The sequence below is a fragment of the Sphaeramia orbicularis genome, chromosome 7 (assembly GCF_902148855.1).
Source record: "Sphaeramia orbicularis chromosome 7, fSphaOr1.1, whole genome shotgun sequence".
NCBI classification, from domain to species: domain Eukaryota; kingdom Metazoa; phylum Chordata; class Actinopteri; order Kurtiformes; family Apogonidae; genus Sphaeramia; species Sphaeramia orbicularis.
The window spans coordinates 1,972,277-1,994,639 of record NC_043963.1 but is presented as its reverse complement, the minus strand read 5'-3'; the positions used below and the strand labels follow the sequence as shown (position 1 = coordinate 1,994,639).

At 38.1% G+C, this 22,363-nt stretch overlaps 1 long non-coding RNA gene across 1 annotated transcript; it reads left to right on the top strand.

Moving 5' to 3' along the window:
• The first annotated feature begins 7,265 nt into the window (after positions 1 to 7,265).
• On the top strand, positions 7,266 to 20,571 carry LOC115422014 (uncharacterized). The gene is made up of 3 exons (XR_003935781.1): positions 7,266 to 7,326; positions 7,556 to 7,640; positions 20,444 to 20,571. It is a non-coding gene; the product is annotated as an uncharacterized LOC115422014 (long non-coding RNA).
• Positions 20,572 to 22,363: the final 1,792 nt, after the last annotated feature.

Here is a 22,363-nt window from a genome sequence, read left to right as displayed (position 1 = left end):
GAAAGCAGGAGCGGGGTGAAGCCCGGCAGCGGCGCAGCCATTTAGGCTCTTCCTTTCTCTCTCTGTCTCCCTCCTTTCTCCCTCTTCCACCTATTCTCTCTCTTTCTCTCTCTCTCTCTCTCGAGCACGTCTTGCTTCCCTTACTTCTCTCTTTCCTCGGTTCCGGCTAGGTGACCACTTCCAGGACCGCCGGCACCGCCCGACACCTTCCCCCAGGCTCCCCCGTCTCTCCGTCGGCCTGGAGAGTTGGCATCTACCCGCTGTGCTCCGCGGAGCTGGAGGTGGAGGTGGGAGCGTTAGGAGCGGCGCGGCAGCAGCGGCATCTCTCCTCCCGTTCATGCACATCCAACATGGCTCACGCACTCGCACTGACTGGATGGATGAGCTCCACACACTCTGCTCCTCCGGTGTGTGCGTGCGTCTTCCCCTTCCCCTCTCTATCAGTGGCGGCGCAGCCCGGTGGTAGGCTACTATAAACCATCCACACACACACACACACACACACACACACACCCTTACACTCCCCTCCTCTCTCCTTTCTCCTCCCCTCCCCCTATTGCTTGCATCTCTCGGCTCCCTCTCTCTCCTTCCTCATAATGGTTGGCTCCGGTGCGCAAAGGCTGTTACACAGAACCCGCGGCAGCCATATCCACAACTGGAGCAGGAGGGGAGGGGTGGGCTGGGGAGGGGAGGGGAGGGTTAGAGGGACCGCGTGGATCTTACACAATCACACCGTCATCACTGTATCATCTGAGGAATTATCATCCCAACATCCAGCCCCTTCAGGTTCATGACCTCTGGGGTCACAGTGGGTTTTACAGGAGTGGGGACAGTGGGCTGGGTTTAGGTCAGCGGACACAAACAAGGGGATATTTTCATCTCAAATGGGTCAAATAATGACTAAGAACCTATAAATTATAACAACTCCAAATGTGTCTTTTTATGGGCAAAAAAGTAGAACGAAAAAAATGTAAATAACCTGAAAAACCTGAAATTTCACAAGAAAAATAAGTGAAATGTTAACCTCCTGAGATCCAGGAAATGTCAGCAAAGTACTAGCTTTTTTTTAAATCAGTGCCTAGTTTGAAAACATCATGATCAATGCAGTTTTTTCAAATGCAGTTTTTTAAATTTGTATGGAATGTCCTTTGTGGTGGACAGTTTTCTTTTTTTGTCTAAAGTTGTGAAACTCTTGTCCACAAATGTGGACAGAAAACCCATTGCTGGGTCTGAGGATAAAGCTGCCTATGACTGTTATCACTAATTTTTATTCAGATCTGTCCAACCCCAGTGATATCCTCCTTATTATAAATCACTTCCCTCATGGTGAACACCTTGGTTTACATCCCAAACCAAACCGTCACTCAGGCCTTTACAGAGTTCCACACGGTCACAGTATGAACACAGCAGCAACAAACACAGACACAGCTTCACTGCTTCCTGCCGCTGCAGCTGCGTGGGATTCTGAAACGGCCCGAGTGAGTTTATCCCAAAGGTAGAAAAAATCAAAAGGTTAGGATATGATGGGTGGGGGGGGGGTTGGACAGAATATCACCAATTAGCCTGGGAAGCTCCACCTCCTTTTAAAGACTAACACTGACCAGTCACAGCAGGTAAGAAGAAACAGGTGAACCCAATAAACACCAACGACCTGTGGACACGATCCAACACCAGGAACAAACACAGCTGAGTGGTTTGGGTTAGGGTTCGGGTTTGGGTTCGGGTTCAGTGTGCCTGGAACAGTATGGACTGAAGAAGCCACTTTTTTCTTCCCTTTTCTCTGTTTTCATATAATAACCTTTGAATTTACTCTGAGCTTTAATGAATATTTACATGATCAGTGAGTTAAATATAAGAAAATACAGGATTTACACTGAAAAAAATGTAAAATACTGAGGATAATATTGCAAGAGATGGTGGTGAATCATTTAAGAAAGAGTCACCACAAAAGTAGCTCAAGGTCTTTAGTTGAACAACAGAAGAAGGTGTTGCAGCAAAACATCATTAAAAAGCTCCAGACAAAGAAAATGATGCGGAGAGTGTGATTAATATGGTCATCTTATGTTGATGAAGTGATTATGTTAGAACTGTAACCTATAGCTCTGAGAAAACAAGGATATTTGTTGAACTACATCTAAATGATCAGTAACAGAAAAAAATTCACAGATTTTCAGTTTGAAAAAATGCAGAGATAATATAATAAAAGCTGATAAAACACAAAACAAGGTTAAATGCAGAGAAAAATTCATCTGGGATTATTTTATCCCATTTCCTTGATGATTCCTATTTTCATTTTATTATAATTAGTGAATGTTTTTATGAATGGACTTGTTTCATCCTTGACCCTTTAATGATACTGTTCATCTGACAGAAGCAGCAGCAAAGGACTTTTATTACCATGTGGTGACATCAGCTCTGATTGGACCGGTGTCAGATAGAACTGTGACCCCATGGAAATCTGCCCCCGGGTCACTTTTACTGTATAGAAACCTGACCCTGGGTCACTTTTCCATGTGGGTCGCTTTTCCATGGGGGGGGGGGGGGGGGGGGGGGGGGTCACTTTTCCATGGGGGTCACTTTTCCATGGGGGGGGGTCACTTTTCCATGGGGGTCACTTTTCCATGGGGGGGGTCACTTTTCCATGGGGTCACTCTTCTATCTGACACTGGCTCAGCTCTCGTGGTCATGATGTCGTCGCCTGAGTCACACACACATATCACATGTCTGTTCTGGTGAAAAGTGGGCGTATCCCCACATTCTCATCAGGGTTTCCACATGTGCTGAGAACCCCATGGGGGGGGGGGGGGCTGAGGGGGGTCTGTCTACTGTAACAGCAGATCAGGGCGGCGTTTCACCACTAAAGGCACATGTGCACAATCATCCCAACTGAACACTCGTCTGTGCACGGCTAAATGTGCAGATCCATTTCCTGATATTTGTTGGAAAAACATCACATTATGTAAATGTCTAAGCTCCACATGTCCTGCACCATCCACTCCCACCTCCACCCCCCCACTCCCACCCTCCCATTCAGAGTGGATTTCCTCCACTGTCTGCGCCTGCATGGGCGGTGGTGCTTTCCTAATGACACGGATGGAACTGGATGGGATTTGTCCTGGTGGCTGATGGGAGGGCATCCACATCCTCCTGTTCTTCCACCATGTGGCTCTGTGTTCCACTGAGGAGGTCTGGTGGACTTTATGGGTCTGGACTTAACCCTCAAAGACCCACATATACTCACATCACTTGTCTCTTTTCCGCTGACCCTCAAACTGTGTGAATAGAACTTGTGCATAAAAATTTGCCTAATGAAAAAAAATCAATTTTACCTAAACTCTCGTTTTTCGATGAAAAGTTTTTGCACTTGTTAGAGGTGGTTTTTGGTAGTTAAGTTGGTATATGACACAAAACTGTAATAGAAAGACCTTTGAGTCCAACTAGAGTCACATGACCAAAAAAAACCCAGATGTTGATGGATGTTAGAACAAGAGACAAGAAGAGTTTTGAATGAATGAATTTATTTTGGTTTGTACATCAATCGTTGCACTCAGTACATATTTATATAAATGATATTATTAATCAGTATGTATATCTATGAACTAAGTCTATATAAAAAAAGTGCATTTATATTTTGATAAATATTGAATAAATATTGCATTGTTATTGCAGGACTTATTGCACATAATTCACATTTCACATTTATTCTGCTTTTCTATGATTTCTATCAGCCTCAGTTTTCTTTGACTTAGAGAATCTAAAGGTTCATATGTTCTTTAAAGTCCAGATTTTACTCAGTCTGAGAATGGGTCATTTGACTGAAATTAAAACAAGAAATTATGTTTTTTTTTGAACACCGAACAAAGTCAGTGTTTTCAGCTTCCAGATGATTTTTTTTCTCTGCATCTCATTTTAATATTGTGGTTGTTGTTTTTTTATATTGTTTTTATTTATTTATATTTAATTAGCTGATCATGTACATGTGTACAAAAAGAATAATATCATTCACTAAACTGAGGCAAACAGAAAAAGAACAGAGGATCTGAACGTCCAAATGAGACAATAAGCAGATAAATCCACCATAATACCATTGGAGTTTTAACAGATATTTTACTGTGATGGATGCGTTCACTGGTGGTTTTTGAGGGTCTTTGTATGAAACATACAGCTGCAAGTACAGACGAAGGGGGCCAAGGGGTTCAGGAGGTCGCCATGGCAACTTGATCTGATGATGCTCAGAGACAGTGGGGGAATTTGGAGTTTCCATTTTCTGATTCTTTGTCATTTCATTGTAGAAACAAACTATTCTAATTATTATTCTGCAACAGGAGGTTTGTTTCTTTTTACATTTATGTTTTTAACCTTTTCCTTTCACCTAATTTGTGTTAATTTTCTTCTATTTACCAAGTTCCAAAGCTTGTAAATGAAGAACCACAAGGACAAAATGAATCGTGACACCCCATAATAACCTGTTGTTTCAGAAAATTAGATTTTAAACAGCCTGAACAGTATGAGGTTAAATTTAGCATAGTTTCATTTTGTTTTGTTTTTAAATCCATTTTTGAACAGGAATGTAATTAATAATGGACCGGACCAGTCATGTGACCTCATGACACCAAACTGGAAGGAAGTCCCATCAGGTGATTCTTTCACTAATTATATTTTATTGCTCCTGAAAACTGTTAAATAAGCTCAGAAACTCAATTGCAGAGAATCGAAGCTTTATAACAAAACAAACCTTTAACTGTAGAACCTGACAAAATGGCGGCTGGATCGACTGTGATCTGATGGGAATGGAGACGTTAAAGCCACGTTTCACTTCATAAAAACCATCCAAACTGAGTTTTACAGCTTAGTCATTTCTATTTGTACATTAAATAAAAAAATATAAAATACTGATTTGAAACATGTGGTCTCAGTGGGACAGGTTTTCTAAAAATGTCCTCTGTCTCCTCCTTTTCTCATACAGAAATTACTTTAAAGATTAAAAGTTGCATTTAATGTTTGATTTTAACACAGTGATTCCTCTGAAGTTCAATGGTTTAGTTAATGTTCAACTGAAATTTTGTCAACATTTCTGAAAAAAAAAAAAAAAAAATTCTTAAAATGCTAATTTTGTGATCATTTTGTGTGTATGTGTTTTGTTTTGTTTTTTAATTAGATTTGTGAATATTTTTTTAATTTTTTTGTTCATTTTCTTTAATATTTTGTGTGTGTTTGTTTGTGGTATTGACTATCTTGTGCATTCATTCATTTTCTAAATAATTTGTTCATTTTAACAGTGGATAAAATAACACTTATAATTGTCACATGCTGCATCAGCTGATAGTTTACATTATAGCTCTGTTAGCTTAGCTCTGTTAGCTTAACTCTCCTAGCTTAGCTCTGTTATCTTAGCTCTGTTTTAATCTAAAACAGCCACAGTAAAACCACTAATCCCCTTTGTTAGCTTAGTTCTCTTAGCCTAGCTCTGTTAGCTTAGTTCTCTTAGCTTAGTTCTCTTAGCTTAGCTCTGTTAGCTTAGCTCTCCTAGCCTAGCTCTGTTACCTTAGCTCTGTTTTTAGACTAAAACAGCCACAGTAAAACCACTAATCTCCTCTGTTTTCTGTGGGTTTGTGTCATCAATAATTGAACAAAAGATCTGTTTGAATCCAACAAAGGTCAGAACTGTCACAGTTTAGTCTGAACCATGGATCAACAAACACCACCTTAGATAGATTAGAACGCTCCATCATAACTTTACACCTAACGTCTTTTTCTTTTTTCTAAACACTCACAATTTTAGTTGATTATTTAAAATATGAAAGTAGAAATGTTACATATAACCTTTTTAAAAATAATGTGTTTGTGTACTGTAAAGACATTTATCACAATGTTTTATTTGTTTCTAGTTCTTTAAAAATAACCCATCTTTCTCTTTTGTATATTTTTATACAAAGTCAGTGTTGTGCTCATTCCATTTGCAATACTTGCCTCATTTCTCTACTTTCAATTTCGGTTTAATGTCTTTGAACAAGGATCTCCACTCTGAAACACTCTACCTTTATAGTTGTCAAATTCATCTTCACAGCAGATTAAAAACTATCCTTAAATTCACTTCCTTTAACAAACTAATTCTTTCCATAAGTTCTACTTGTACTAGTTGGATCCAGTGGGTGTTTTCTGTATCATGGGGCTGATAATCCTGGTGTTTTGTGCTTGGATTTATTATAAATGCTCAGGGCGTCTGTACTGACAGATGGTTGACTGCAAAATGTATTGTTATCACGTATCCTGCTCACTATTATTTCATTATGTCTAAAACTATTGATACATACACGTATATTTGGAATATTACACTCATTTAACATCTGCAGTGAAATCTATTCTGTTCTATAAACTTCTGGAAGGTATGAAGGGTTGAATCTCCTGCACATTCCCTTTAAATCATATATTGTATTTCTGTCTATTTGTTTTAATATGTGTAAATAAATTAAATTTCTAAATGTTTGTTTGTGAATTATTGTGTCCCAGGCTGTTTTATTCTGTCTGTGCTATAACTGAACTGATCCATGTCTGTAAAATCAGATTTTCATTTCATTTTGTGATATTATTGTCTATTATTTTTACCTTCAATAAAACTTCTTGAACTGCTTCTGTATGAAATGTGTTGCACAAATAACCATAGTCTCCTCAACCAATTTATTAATAAATGAACTTGCAGACAAATTAGTGTAGTACCAGTAGTTGAGGTAATATTGGTACTGTGTTTATTTTACTACTAATTTGGAGACAGAATGTAATGATGTGTTTTATTTTATTTTATATTATATTTTATTTTATATCATTTTATATTTTTCTTTCTTTTTTGTGTTTTTACCTAATTTTCAATTATTAAACTGCACTTGATCTGACTTGTGATATAATAAAAATAAAAAAATTGCATAAAAATGGTGGGACTCCAGTTTGCTGTTTTTTTTTTTTTTTGTTTTTTTTTTGTTTTTTATAATTATTGTTATTATTTATTTATTTTTAATTATTAGTATTTATGGGTGAATTTCCCTGATAGAAGGGTCTCTGTGAGTTATTTCTACCTGTTGGATATTCATGGACGCTCAGGTAAACTCAGCTATTAATGCCAGGGTTACTATGGTAACGCAGTAGGGAATCATGGGTGAGGGAAGTGATTTAACTTCGCAGCCAATCAAAACGTAGATAAGGTGTCACATGATCACGTCATTCTCTTCACGGCGCTAAATTGGCTTTTATTAAACAGCGGCTTTTCACCAAAATAAACATCATAAGTCATTATTAGACGGTCCAGAAGGAAAATATCCCCACAGACTTTATGTAAGGTTTGTAGTTTAACCCTAAAGTTTTACATTTGTCCAAAACGGGTTCAGTTTGTTAGCGTTCGCTTAGTGCCTTGGCTACAGCTAGCTTAGTGTTAGCTTAGCCAATGTGTAGATTTGAACAGTTCACCAGTGTTTTTGTCTGTGTTCATGTCTGATATTCTGATGTCTGCTGCCATATAACGTCTAGTTTTTAAATGTCCTCCTCCTGCGTAATTTCCAAGCAGGGTGGAGACTGAAAAGATGAAAACAGTCGGAGTTAGAGTGGATAAAACAGATGTGGATGAAGCTGCTCCAACATCAGCTCCAGCTGTGAGTATGTGATGTTAACAGGGTTTATATGTGTCATACATGTGGGAAGGAATGATCAACTGGACTATCAGTGTCTGAGGGGACGGAGCTGGCAGCATCAACTAACTTTACATAATAAAACCATTCATAGTCAACTTAGGTTCATGAATATTGTGTTTGTTGGCTCATAGTAATGCAGTTTGATCAGTTTACACTTAGAACTGTCTTCTGCTTGAACATAAATAGATTATGGACCAGAAAGTCAACATTAGTATCATAAATTAAAGTTTCACCTGTCATCTCTCAAACAGGCTCTTTTTCTTAGTTTAAGAACTCTATTTTATGGAACTGTTTACAAAATTTAACTGTCACTTGTAGAAAAAAAAGATTTAGTCAATGTATATAATGATGTTCGTTTTGAGTCCCTGTGTCACGCAGCAGTAATTTAAGTATTTTTACCCAAAATTTATTTCTGTCAGTTGTACCATGTGTCATGTGAAAGTACTTACTCAGACTTATTCATACATGTATTAAATGTGCAGATCAGTTATTTAGTTAAACACAGACACTATTGAACAGGACATGTTGTCCCCGTGGAACCGCTGGACCTTTACCTGTTTTTGGAATATTTATGTGAAGGTTTTTCTGTGTTACTTGACCACAAAAAAAAAAAACTTTTTGCTACCTGTTGATCTGTATTAACTAATATAATTAGAAAACAAACCAAAGAAACATAAAATTGTTTACTGATACTGCCAACCCACAAGTCAAATGTTATGAAAAACAGATTAACTTAATTTCAGAAGGACTTAATATCAGGGAATAAACACTGGTTCACTCTGTTTTTTCTGTCGTTCAGCTCAGATGCTAATATATCATAATAAACATTTATATTTCAATTGATGTCAATTATTTTTTGAATGTTCCAGTTATCACTAAAATAAGTATAAAGGCTGTTTGTTGTTTTTTCATTAGTAGTTGGTAAGGATACAAACTGATGAAAAACGTTCCATGATTTTGTGACTTAGTGCTTATACACTGGCCTCCACAGTATTTAATTGTACTCTCTGTAATCCAGAAGAAGATGTTTTGAAATTATTTCAAAGATACAATTTTTGTGTAATATCAAAATACATTTGACTAAAATGAAGTAAAACATTCAAAAGTGAGTGTTTTCGCTGTGTTTCTGGAGGTTTGTTAGATGTTTTATGAGGTGCTTCTGTGTGGTTCAGGAGTTGTGGGATTTAGGAAAAAAAATTGAACGTCATTTGACTAAAACTGTAGTTAATTTCACTTTTTTAAAAAATATTACAGAGAGTTTGATTGGGACACAGGATTGGGAGTTTTAGGTGTTAGTAATTAAAAAAAAAAAAAAATGCACCAATAATGCAATTATTTTTGTCTATAGTTGTGTTATCTATGTACAAAAAAAATGTCAAAATCTAGGAATAGATAACCAATAATTGACAAAAAGTTTGAAAACTAATGCACTTTAGATAAACTCTGATGTAGAAAAAGTCATTTTGTTAATGTTCATGCTTTTCAAAGGATTTATGTTATTTCTCATAGGACAATGTCCAAAATTTAAGATTTATAATAGTAGGGAAAGCCCTGGAATATAAACAAAATACACCTTAAAGATAAAGAAGAAATGAATGTCATGGTACATAATGAATATAATATTGCTTTTTAAATCTCGCTCTAGTTTGAAGTTTTTTTTTTGTTTGTTTTTAATATGTGTATTATTGTTATGAAAGGAACAGATTATTTTCGATATGTATGGCCATTTTGTGTTTGTGTGCTCAGTCAAGGTTTAGTCTGACATGCGTTGGATTTGGTTTGAGTTATTTCTGGGATCTGACGTGAGAGTTCAGGGTCGGTAGAAGGATGGGGTAAGGGGGCGGGGCTATAGTGGTTAAACTTCATCCTGCTCCTTTCAAATAGGTTTTCTTTTCTTTTTATATAAATTTTTGTTGTTTGGTTTAATGTTAAATTCAAAATAAAATAAACAATCGATCAGGGTATATACGGTTTATTTATATGTTTTTATAGAACTGTTTTCGGTTCCTTGCTGCCTCCTCATGGCACAATGCTAAGTTATACTATAGTCTCATGTAGTCTTGTGTCAAACTACAAGTGAACCGCTCACAGATGTCAGAGCCAGTTTAGCGGAGGTGTAATCTAAATCTCCTCCCATTCTGGTCCAGATGACATGAATGTAAATGCTGTGAATGAGGCGTCTGCAGCGGGTGGAGGAGCGTGGAGCCCGGCCACAGCAGCACGGCGCTCCAAAGCGCATGTCAGCTTATCCAAATACGATTTATTGGAACGCACAAAGGAAAAAGCCCCTCTTCCCTCCCCGGCGCCTCAGCTTCCCTCCAGTCTTGTGCTCCGTCACCAGGATTTGCCGCTGGTTTCCGAACGCTGCGACTCTCACACTCCTCAGTCAGTGTGATTACTGTCGAATGTAGGTTATTGTGGCGCTGGCTGCCGGCGTTAACAGGATTTGGAACGGTGTGCGTGTTGGGGGGAGCATGAGGACGTCTAGACAAGTTGTGACTAGGCAGCGTGTAAAACAGTGTGACAGGTATTACTCAGCTGCACTCGCTGACAGTTTACATGTAATGATGTTTTTTTCTGATATGAGCTTTGAGCTGAATCCAGGATTTTCGCTCCGGCTGATCCTTCTGTTGCTTTCGGAAACTGTGGATTTGTAGCGCACTCGTCACCGGAAAACCAATTACTGTTTCAAGTCCAGTGATTGAAAGCAGTTCCATCCAGTAACTGTTGTTCTCAGTTAACATGTTGGAGTCAGGATTTTCCGAATTCCCCAAATATAAACTAGAACCATGACTCAGTCGGATGCATTCATCAGCCTCCTATCATCACCTGTTCATTCACTATTACGACCAGTTTAGGTGAAATGGTGTTTTTGGAGTTCAGTGACCTCCACCTCTGACACCAGAGTCGAACCTTTATTAATTTTACATAAACATTTACTTGGAGTCAAAATAGTCCTCAGATGTTATATTCATTACAATGGACAGACATGTGGTCACAGCATCCTTGGCCTTTGACCTCTGAATCACCAGAGTCGAACCCAGTGTTTTTCAACTTTGGAGTCAGGACCCCACTTGGGGTTGCCTTGAAATTTCTAGTAATTGATAAAAAATAAAAATGAAAACTTCCTAATATAAATCTGTGTTGAGTTGACAGAACCAATCCCAATCCATAGCAGACAAACTGAAGCTGAAACGCGGCACTGTGGTTCTGTTTATCTGTCAGATGTTCATTGTGGTCAGTTTCAGATGCTGCAGCTCTTTTCATAATTCATAGTTTCAGTTCTTGTTTGTTCAGTATTAACTGTCCTCCTTGTAAATCACAGCTGGACTGACTGGACAGATCCTGACCAAGGAAAATCCAATTCTCCCTTTGTGCAGTAATCTACACCTGGTTTACTGCCTCTGTCCACAATAATAGACATTATATAGACTAAATGTCCTCTAAAATTAACTGGATTTGAACAGAGGATAGAAAACTAATACAGGATCAAAAACAAATAATTTTAGCCAAAAAAAAAAAAGGCTCAGTTTCAATGTCTGGGGGTCGACAGAAATTTGTCATGTTAAAATGGAGTCAGTAGTAAAAAAAGCGTTGGAACCACTGAACTAACCTTTATTTATTTTACATTAACATTCACTTGGAGTCAAGGCATCCTCAGATGTTACATTCATTACTAGAAAAGCACTCTGAGTGCGCAGACCTCCACCAAGGCAGATCAGCCCCCCCCCTTCAAAAAAATTGAATCATTTGTTCCTTGTGCCAGATTCAAAATTTCCTGAAAATTTCATCAAAATGCGGGACAGTGTAAGGATAATTCGTGCTCGTTGATTGGAAGCTCCCAAGATGAGTTCAGAATGCACTTGGTCTCAATTTAACGATTTATTCTGATCACATGTGAAATATAAAAGCCAGCACTGGTCTTTCTGGATGAGGGCTCAGAAAGGAATTCAAGTCGCAAAAAGCTCCGAATTTCGGGTGTGGATGACAGTTATCTTCTTGGGTGATTCCACCCCATCCCTATCAACATTTCCTGAAAATTTCATCAAAATCCGTCTATAACTTTTTGAGTTATCTTGCGAACAGAGAGACGAACAAACAAACCCCCACCCACCCCGATCACCACCATAATTTAGGTCTTTTGTTCCTTGTGCCAGTATCAACATTTCCTGAAAATTTCAGGAAAATCTGTTTATAACTTTTTGAGTTGTCTTGACAGACAGACAGACAGAGAGAACAAGCCCTAATGAAAACATAACCGCCGCCATTCACTTAGCAGAAGTAATAATAGACAGACATGTGGTCAAGCATCCTTGACCTTTGGCCACTAGAGTCTTTGCAGTACGTCAAGGCAGATCAGTCACCAATCACTACCAAAATTTAATCATTTGTTCCTTGTGCCAGTATCAACATTACCTGGAAATTTCATCAAAATCCTTCCATAACTTTTTGAGTTATCTTGCACACAGACAAACAAACAAAACAAACCCCAATGATGCATAACCTCCACCGTTCCTTGGCAGAGGTAATAATCCATATATATATATATTTTTTTTTTTTTTTTGCCTATATGGTCCACCCCTATTAGTATGTGCATCTAATCTTTAATGTGAGGACGCCCTAAACCTAACATGGTGACGCACACATTATAAAGAACACCTCCCACAGGGATCAGGATTCCACGTCACATTCCAGAATGAACCCACTTCAGCTCCAGTTCCAGTAGAACTAGTTTAATCCCAGTCCACGTCCTTGAACGTCTTTGACATGTTAATAGGTTCTGGTTTGTCAGAGCTGGTAAAATTCAGACGATAGTGAATCCACCAGGGGAAAATGTCTGCGACAAAGTAAAATTCATCACTTTCTGGAGGATGGGTGCTTAATTAAACTGAATGAGAACTCTAATAAGACAAGGATGTGGAATATCCATCTGGCCTCATGAACTTGTTCCGCTATAAATAGAGCCGATTGTCAAACCCAATAAAATAAGTGTCGTTTAATACTCGGTGAAGTGCATAAATGTCATTTGCATTCTTAAAGACAGGAAAATATTAATAACACGGCTGGGTTTGAAGATAAATTGTCAGCAAAGTGGGTAATAATGCAAAACAGAGGAGAAAATTCAACTATTTGAGACAAACGTTAAAACAACTTGAACAATAACCAGTCAGAGGGAGGGTTCTTCTAATTTCACAGCAGAATCACACTGAAATGTTGAAAACCCATGAAATTAGAGGCTAACGTTCACTTCGTAGATAACCAAAGGAAAGTTCAGCTAAAAAAACCGATCAATAATGTAATTAATCTTCTATTTACAGTAGTTTTATCTGTAGATCTGTTCGGATGAAAACTTACTTTCATCCACCATCGTTCAAATGAAAGAAACTCCTGAACTGATTTATACCACTGACGAAGGTACGTTTACACGGCAACACTCCACAAAGATTCTCCTTTGCGTTATAAAATCATTCCACGTTAAGACGAAGCCGCTATGATAACGATCTGCGTTAACATGAGTTACCGCGAGGGACGGCTGAATACGCTGTAGTGTCCATGCCAGACCAGTAGCTGGCGATGTAGAGCTGTAGTGAAACAGTGGCGGTAAAACACGCGCCTGCACACAAACAATTTCGGTTTAGACAGCCTTTAAATGAAGAGAAGAAGAAGAAGAGGAGGACAACACTATTTACAAACAACAATGGCGAGTGGTCGTACAAAGACGCAGGACTTCTTTGTCTGGACAGACGAGCTGAGCACAGTTAGCAGCACGTATGTTGTTCTGAAACCGGCCATTGTTTGTGTGGTTGTTCCTTCTTTTTCTGCAGCTTTATTGTGTCATAGAGGCTGGCAAACCAGCTTGGAGGCGCATTACCGCCACCAACTGGCCTGGAGTGGGTTAACTGGCGGTTCTCGGCTGCGTCATATTTTACCCCGGAACGCTCCGATTCGCGTTAACATGGAGCTGAAATGCAGAGCGTATCGATAACGTTCCACCCTGGACCCTGGTATCAAAAGTTTCCGGATTCAGGCACTCTAGGCCCCGTTTCCATGGTAACAGAAGGCTAATCCGCCATGAAATCTTCCCGGAGTCGACTGAATCCTACGCCGTGTAAACGGCCCCTTAATCCAACCGGCGTCTTTGATCTGAATCTGAGGGCGAGGGATAGAAGTGGGTGGAGCTTAGAGCAGCAGAGTGCAGTCGGTGAGAGAAGCATGGAAGATTTTCTGACTTTTATCAGTGTTTTAGGTGTGAATTCATGTAAATATTTATATATAACAGTGATGGTGCTGTTTTGGAGTGTTCTACTAGTGTGATTTGGATGAGTTTTTCTCTGTATTTTTGTGGTTTGTATAGTTGATTGATAGCTGTATTTCATCTGTAAATATTTGTATCTGTCATATTCATTATGAGCATTTACCGTTTTTTTGTCATAAATATGATACAAATTCAATTTTTTATTTTTTTTTTAATATATCACACTGTTGTTTTTTAATGTTATTTACAAGACTTTTCAACATGTAACAAATATAACATTTATAATTTCAAGTAATGTGTTCATAATACAAAGATTAACACCGGACATGATAAACAAACAGAACCCACAGAGAAAAAAAAAAAGCAATGTAAGCAAAACACGCATAGCAAGACAGTGCATCCTGGTACATTTAAGGAAAGAAAATAAATAAACAAACAGGTCAATAACAATATAAACAATAGAATGTCTGTACAGTTCCAGTCCAGGTGACATGTTCATGTAGTGTAAAAGAGGCTCCATATTTAGTTACATTTGTTGACAGAGTTATTTAGGGTTGCACCGAGTTTTTTTCTAACTTTAACCCTTTCATGCATGAATTATGAGAACCAAAGTCAAGATTTTTATTCCTCTTTAGGCATAAAAAAAACAATGCAATAGAATTTTTTTTTTAACGAACCAATTTTTCATGGAGTTACAAAAATGCCCACTCAGCTGGACACCAAGTGTTTATTCATTTTTGAAGCAAAGAAACATGTGTTTAAAACGCAATATCAGAAAGTGATATACTGTGTGAAACCTATGAAATAATATTTTTAATGCAGCAGATCTGATGTTTTCTCACATTTAATCATACTCTAATACTAGTTATTACTCACTGCATGGAGATAATATATATTTAAAAAAAACTTTTTGTTTAAGTAACCTGTTAATTACAGTCTAGTAACTGAAAACTGATTTACACTCAAACATGTTAGTGCAGATCAGATTTATCAAGAACAGCAAAGATACAGTAATGGTCTGAATGTCAGTGTGTGGAATGGTGCAGAAGTGTCCACTGTGTTGGCTGATATGAAACTAAAACAAAATCCATAAATATACAAGAGAACAGCTGGAGAGTAGCTGTCCACTGTAGTGACCAGTGTGCATGAAAGGGTTAAATTAAGCCTGAATTCTCCGATCAGATCACACTGGTTTAAGCATTTATGACATATAATAATGATAACACTGGGTTACAAAAAAATGTTTTTTGCAAGTTGTCTAGGTTTTTTCAACTGAATTAGGACCATTTTGCACCGCTAAATCCAAAAATGACATCTGTTTTTCTCAATCAGGTCAGGTTTTTTTGCTAATTTGATTTTGAAAAATTTGATCTTCTCACAAAATATAATAATTTAAACCAAAATAAGATTGGTAAGCACACTTTATGAAACTTGTGACTTGATTCCTGTTTGGTACAATGGTGTATTCACCGCAGATGTAGCAGAATACGTCAGGCTTATTTTTGCAAGATCTTCTAGTCGAAGCCGTTTCATTCACCTGTAATATTAAAAAAAAACAATCATAAATTGGCAAAAGTCAAATCTTCAGAACTTGTTTATTGCAAAAAATATGAAAGAATTTTGTATCATATGATGTGAAAATGCCCATAAATGTAAGCCAAAATGTTCAAAAGCCAATATGTAGCATAGTTCAGAAAGTTGACCTGATTGAGCAAAATGAATGTGATTTTTGGATTCAGCACCAAAATTATCCTAAATCAGCTCAAAAAACTGAAACAATACATTTGTTGTTGACCAGTGTAATTAATGGTCACATACTGAAAGTTAAGTTCTTCCTATAAAAAGGTGCAAAAGAGTAGGTAAAAAATAAATATATTTTCTGAAGCTTTTATTGGAAAACCCTCATAACTGAATGTAGTCCTGTTCTAATGGGAGTCCTTAAAGGGTTAAATCTGTGTGTAAAACATCTGAAAGACTCCAAAGGCTCCGTGTGTGCAGTCAAACCCCTCAGATTCCAGACCACCATGACGTCTGTGAAGATAGGAGGCTCGACGGTCACAGCTTTAACTCCCACTGACATTTTAACTCTCAGAATACTCTCTAAAGTCTGGAATTATAAACAGCTGTAAATGTCAAATGAAATGGAACTCCAAGTCGAACGGGGCTGATGTTTATGTGTTGTTGATGCCGCTCTAATTTGGTAAATACGCACATTTGAATAAAAACCGGTTGTAGGTAGGGCTGTCAGAAGATGTGCATATATACTACAGGTGTTTTATGGTAGTATTTTACCATACTTTAACTGTACTTTTACTGTACATATTATGTATTTATAGGTCTTTTATTCTGTTTTTATCACTTCTTACCGTCCAGTGTTGGTTGTCTGTTGGAATGGGTCAGTGTGTGTTTTTTTTTTTTTTTTTTACTGCTGTCGTAACCAAAGAATTTCCTGCAAAGGATCAATAAAGTATCTATCTATCTATCTATCTATCTATCTATCTATCTATCTATCTATCTATCTATCTATCTATCTATCGTTCTATCGTTCTATCGTTCTATCGTTCTATCGTTCTATCTATCGTTCTATCGTTCTATCGTTCTATCTATCGTTCTGTCGTTCTATCTATTCCATCATTCTGTCATTCTATCTATTGTTCTATCATTCTATCTATATTTCTGTTGTTCTAGCTATTATTCTATCCATTGTTCTATCTATCTAAAATATCGGTTCTGCAGTATATCACGATATTTCATTTCACAATACTGTATTGACATGAAAAAGTACTGTATCGATATTTTTAGGTATTTATTCAAATGCAGATATGGCGGAAATTCATTTTAGTTTTTGGTTTTCTTTATTGTTTATATTTTATTTGTTATTATTTTACACTGTTTTATTAAATAATGTTCATTCCTTTGTTGGGATTGAACTCAAATCCTGTTCTGATGTTAGTTCTGAACTAACAGAATCTGAACATTTGAACAGGATCTGAAACTGGAATGTCTGTAAAACAGAATTTCAGTTTGAACACAGGAACATTTTGTGATAGAACATCAGATCCTGTTCTGATCAAATACAGATGTGTTTAGTATTTGTGCAGATTTCTGCTGTGATTCAATTTTTCAAGCAAACGATCATTTAAAAAAAAGAAATAAACAAAACATTGCCTTTTTAACAGTATCGTGATATGTGGTATCATGTTCCTAGTGTTGTGAGTTGTATGGTATGTCCAGATTCTTGTCGACACACAGCTGTAGTTGTAGGTGTTGAATCCTTGGCTTGGCTGTGATGTCGTTGGTGGCTGATGACAGGCGCTGTGTTAAACCTCCACCTTCTATTTGAATTCACAGCAACTGGTCACATTAATTAGTTTGAGTGGGAAGTCTAACACATGCAGCGATGAGTGACGGCGAGGAGGGAACGCCGCGCCACTTCCAGCTATTTAGAATGGATCAGAGAGGCCGGACGGAGCCCAGACACTGAAGCAGAGTGACTGACAGACAGTTACTACTGCACCCCCCGGGCGTCGGACATCACAGGGGATGATGGGAAGGAAAGTCACTGAGAGGCTGAGATAAGCTGCAGACAGAGGAGGGGGGGGGCGTTCAGCATGATGCAACACATGACACCGGCAGATATTCCTGACTCCTCACGCTTTCTGCTGCCTGAATTTTCACAATTTGAAGCGTGACATGAAGCTGCAGAAACGGGAACAGAAGGTTAGTTTGAGGTGAAGCTTGTGTTCATTCAACCCCCATTTGACTTCTATATCTGCCTGAAATGAGTCGATGGATTATGAGTAAGACGACCAGTGCACATACACATGAACTTCATTGACCCTCACACTGCAAAAAATCTAAATCTGACCAAGTGTATTTTTTTTATTTCTTGTCCAAATATCTCATCACACTTAAAATAAGACAGAGTCACATGAAGAGGAACTTTTCAGTGAGATATAAGAACTGATTTATAGACAATAGATCTGGAAAATCTGATTTCAACAAATCTGAACAAGATAATTTCTATTTGTTCCAGTGGCAGATTTTTTTTTTTTTTTTTTTTTTTTGCTTAGTTCAAGATTTTTTATTTCTTCAATTAAGCAAAACAATGTTGAATTAAGCACAAAAAAAAAGAAAATTCTTGATTTAAGCAAAACAAAAAAAAACTTGAATAACACAAAAAATCTTGGATTACGCAAAAAAAAAAAATCTTGAATTAAGCAAAAACAATCTTGAAGTAAGCAAAAAAATAAATCTTGACTTAAGCAAAAAAATCTTGAATTAAGCAAAAAAAAATCCTGAATTAAGCAAAAAATATTGAATTAAGCAAAAAAAAATACTGAATTAAGCAAAAAAATATTGAATTAAGCAAAAAAATCTTAAATTAAGCAAAAAAAAAAAAATCTTGAATCAAGCAAAAAAAAAAAATCTTGAATTAAGCAAAAAAAATCTTAAATGAAACAAAAAAAAACAAATCTTGAATTAAGCAAGGTCGTATTTTTGGACCCAGTATTTGATTAAAAATTCATTAATCATGGGATGGCTCAGGGCAAGAGTTTAATTTTTTACATCCTGGGGGGGAAATATGTCTCCATTTACCTTTTAATATTATTGGGTTTAAAAAGATGGAAAAGTGGTATGTATGAAAATGAACCCAGTTTCATAGAAGCATCCATTTATAAAGAGAAACACTTGGGTTGTGAGTATTTCTAGGTTGTTATGACAGTATTGTACTGATCTGACCCACTGCAGATTAAATTAGTCTGTATGTGGAACCTAAAATGATTCATGTCTTCAGTGTAATTTTTACGTTTCACATATTCATCCCAGGGGCCAGACTGGACCCTTTGGTGGACTGGATTTGGACCCTGAGCTGCATGTGTGAGACCTTCGATGTAGATGTTCATAAAAGTAAATTCAAAGGGTTTTATATCAGAACACAGAAACTGAAGAAAACATGTCCTTTTTTAAACACATCATTCATTCAATCATTCATTTATTTGTTTTGAGCCGTAGAAAAAAAAAATAAAATTTTTTTTGTGTACAAGGAACTAATATCAGAACAAATACATTAATAAATAAAGTTGATCAAGACAAAAATAACAACTGCCATGTACACTAGTAATCAAATAAATTCAATATGTTCTGTTCAAAAAGGAGTGGGAAGAAGAAAACGGATTAAATCCCACCCCCAGCTCACATTTATACAACAGAACACATGACTTTTACTTCCATAATGACATAATAACATCTGTTTAGAGTTTTAATAATGTAAATAACAGGTAGAAAACAGATTAACCCTTTTATGCTCAGTGGTCACTCCAGTGGTCACTCCAGTGGTCAGTTCTTCTGCAGCTGTTCTCTTGCACATTCACAGGTTTGGTTGTTTTAGTTCCATACCAGCCAACACAGTGGACACTAATGCACCATCCCATAATACACTGACATTCATATCGTTCCTTTAACTTTGCTGTTCTCGATTAACCTGATCTGCACTAACATGTGTGAGTGTAAATCAACTGATAATTGCTATTTTTTTAAATGCTGTTTTTATCAGATTTTAATTTGTCTTAGTTTTTATGGTGGTTGTATTTTGTTGTTCTTAGCCCGCTTTACACTCTGTGTTATCACTAGTTTTACTTATTTAATGCCTTGTTTTATGTTTGGTATACGGCACTTTGGCCAGCTGTAAAGTTCTTAAAGTGCATTATAAATAAAGTTGGTATGGTATTAGACTGTCATTTACAGGGTCTTTTTTTAACATTGCTTTTTTTCTTTTTGCATATTATCTCCATGAAGTGAGTAATAACTAGTATTAGAGTATGTTAAAATGTGAGAAAACATCAAATTACCAGCAATAAAAATATCTTTATTTGATAGTTTTCACACTTTATATCAGTAAATACGTGTTTCTTGGCTTCAAAAAATAAACACGTGGTGTCCAGCTGAGTGGACATTTATGCAACTGTGAAAAATAGGTTCATAAAGAAATGTCAATCACTGTCAAGCCTGTCCCCAGACGATAGTCTGGTTTTGTCTTTTATGTTGTCTGTCATTTCCTGTTTTATTTTGTTAAGTTTCCCTCATGTGTCATGTGTGGTGTCTTTGCTTCCTTTCCCTGATGGTGTCCACCTGTGTGATTACCTGACTCCGCCCTAATCTGTTCCACCTGTGTCTCATTGTCGTCCCTCCCTTTTGTGTATTTAAGTCCTGTCTCTTCCCCTGGTCAGTCGCCAGTTTGTATTTTCCTTGTGAAGTACTTACCAGCGTTTTGATCCTGTCTGTCTGTGTGCCTACCTGTTTTTTGACCCGGTTTGCCATCTGGTTTTTGCCTGTCTGCCTTTTCCCTGTCGGTTCTTCTGCCTCTGTCTGACCTCGAGTGTTTTGACCTCTTCACCTGACTTTTTCGGTACATGAGCTAGCCTGATCCCTATGTCCTGTGGCCCGTCTGACTGCTTTCCCCTGTAGGACCTGTTTCCGCCACTGACCTCCCTCTGCTTCTCCCTAGTCGGGGTACCGACGCGTACTACCGAACCGGACGGAGGGTTCTCGTCCCCAGTCCGGAGTACTAACCCAGAGAAGAACTCAGCGTCCATTGTCCTCAAGATTTTGTTCATTATCATATTCACTGAACTGTCAGTGAGCTGGTGTTGAATAAACACTGTGAACTTTTACTTCTGTCTCTGGGTCATGCATCTGGGTTCAGTTTTCCTACACTGATCATTACAATCACATTGTTTTTTTTTTTCATGCCTAAAGACGAATGAAAATATTAAGGTTCTCATAATTGATGCATGAAAGGGTTAAAACTGATGTATATTACACTTAGGAACTCTGTACATGATAGTCTGTAGAACTTATACTACAGTATATTTAACAGTCATCCCTTCAGTGAACTCACGTCAGCCGTCGACAGTCATACATACAGTCAGTCGGTCCACACTGAATGTCCTGATTCATTCTGTAAAGCCATCAGAAATGATCAGACCTAATTCATGGGGGGAATCTTCTTCTCTTGGCTGTGGTGGAGCTAATGTGGGTCAGGAACAGCTGGATCCTGCCGCTGATCCACTCGGCTGCCGTCTGCTCGCTCCGCAGCCTTTTATAGTAGTTGTGTTTTCTGCACACGCCGGCACAATTTCTAATAGTGTTTCATTGAACAGGAAAATAATTCAGCTTTGAAAAGCCTGAAATGACCAGATGTTTGTCCAGCCTCGCTGCGCGTCTGATGGAAAGCTTTATGTGTTAAATGAGGCGGATCCACTGTCTTTAAATAACAGGTTTGCAGGTGATGAAAAGGAAGAAGCTGACTGTCGAACAGGTTTGTGGAGTCTGAAGCGCTTTAATGGACGTGTGCAGGGGAGGGGTTTGGATCTGGACACTGAAGGCAGCACTCCTGAAAGTGCATGTTTTTACATTTACAGTCATAATTTCACATCATGTAGAGCTGATCAAACCAGCAAACAAACAAACAAACAAACAAAGTCAGAAAAAAATTCAGTAATAGTAATGGATTAGATTTCTACAGCTCTTTTTTGGTCACTCACAGTGCTTTACATTCTTCATCCTCCCTCTGGTGGTGGTAAACTCCACCTGTATCCACAGCTGTCCTGGGGGGGGGCAGACTGATGGAGGCGTGGCTGCCAGTCTGCGCCTACGGCCCCTCCCACCACCGAACAGTCACACACATTCATACACCAGTGTGAGTGGCACTGGAGGCAACGCACTGACGAGGACAGAGCGGGATTCGAGCCGCCAACCCTTTGGTTATTGGACAACCCGCTGTACCACCTGAGCCATGACGGCCCCATGTTTAGAATGAACATGTGAATATTTGAGGACAAGACAAGAATTTAATGCATTCGGCAAAGTTATTCTGATGAACGACATATGCATTAACATTGAACCTGAACTGGGAACTTACAGCCTCTCCTCCTCTACCTCCTCCTTCTCCTCCACCTCCTCCTATACCTCCTCCTCTACCTCCTCCTTCTCCTCCACCTCCTCCTATACCTCCTCCTTCTCCTCTACCTCCTTCTCCTCCACCTCCTCCTCTACCTTCTCCTTCTCCTCTACCTCCTTCTCCTCCACCTCCTCCTCTACCTTCTCCTCCCCCTCCTCCCTCCTCCTCCTCCCTCCTCCCTCCTCTTCCTCCTCCTCTACCTCCTCCTCCTCCACCTTCTCCTCTACCACCTCCTCCTCTTCCTCCTCTTCCTCCTCCTCCTCCTCCTCCTCCTCTCTACTCTCTGTCTCCTGACATAAACATGTTGATTCATGACGTATGATCAGATTCTGGACCCACTGATCACACAGTTTGATGGTACAGTTACTGTCTGAGCAAAAAAGGCTTTTACTTTCAATTATTACATGTAATTTTTTCTCCAAAAATATGGATACAATCACATCTGGTCACATGACACACACAGGC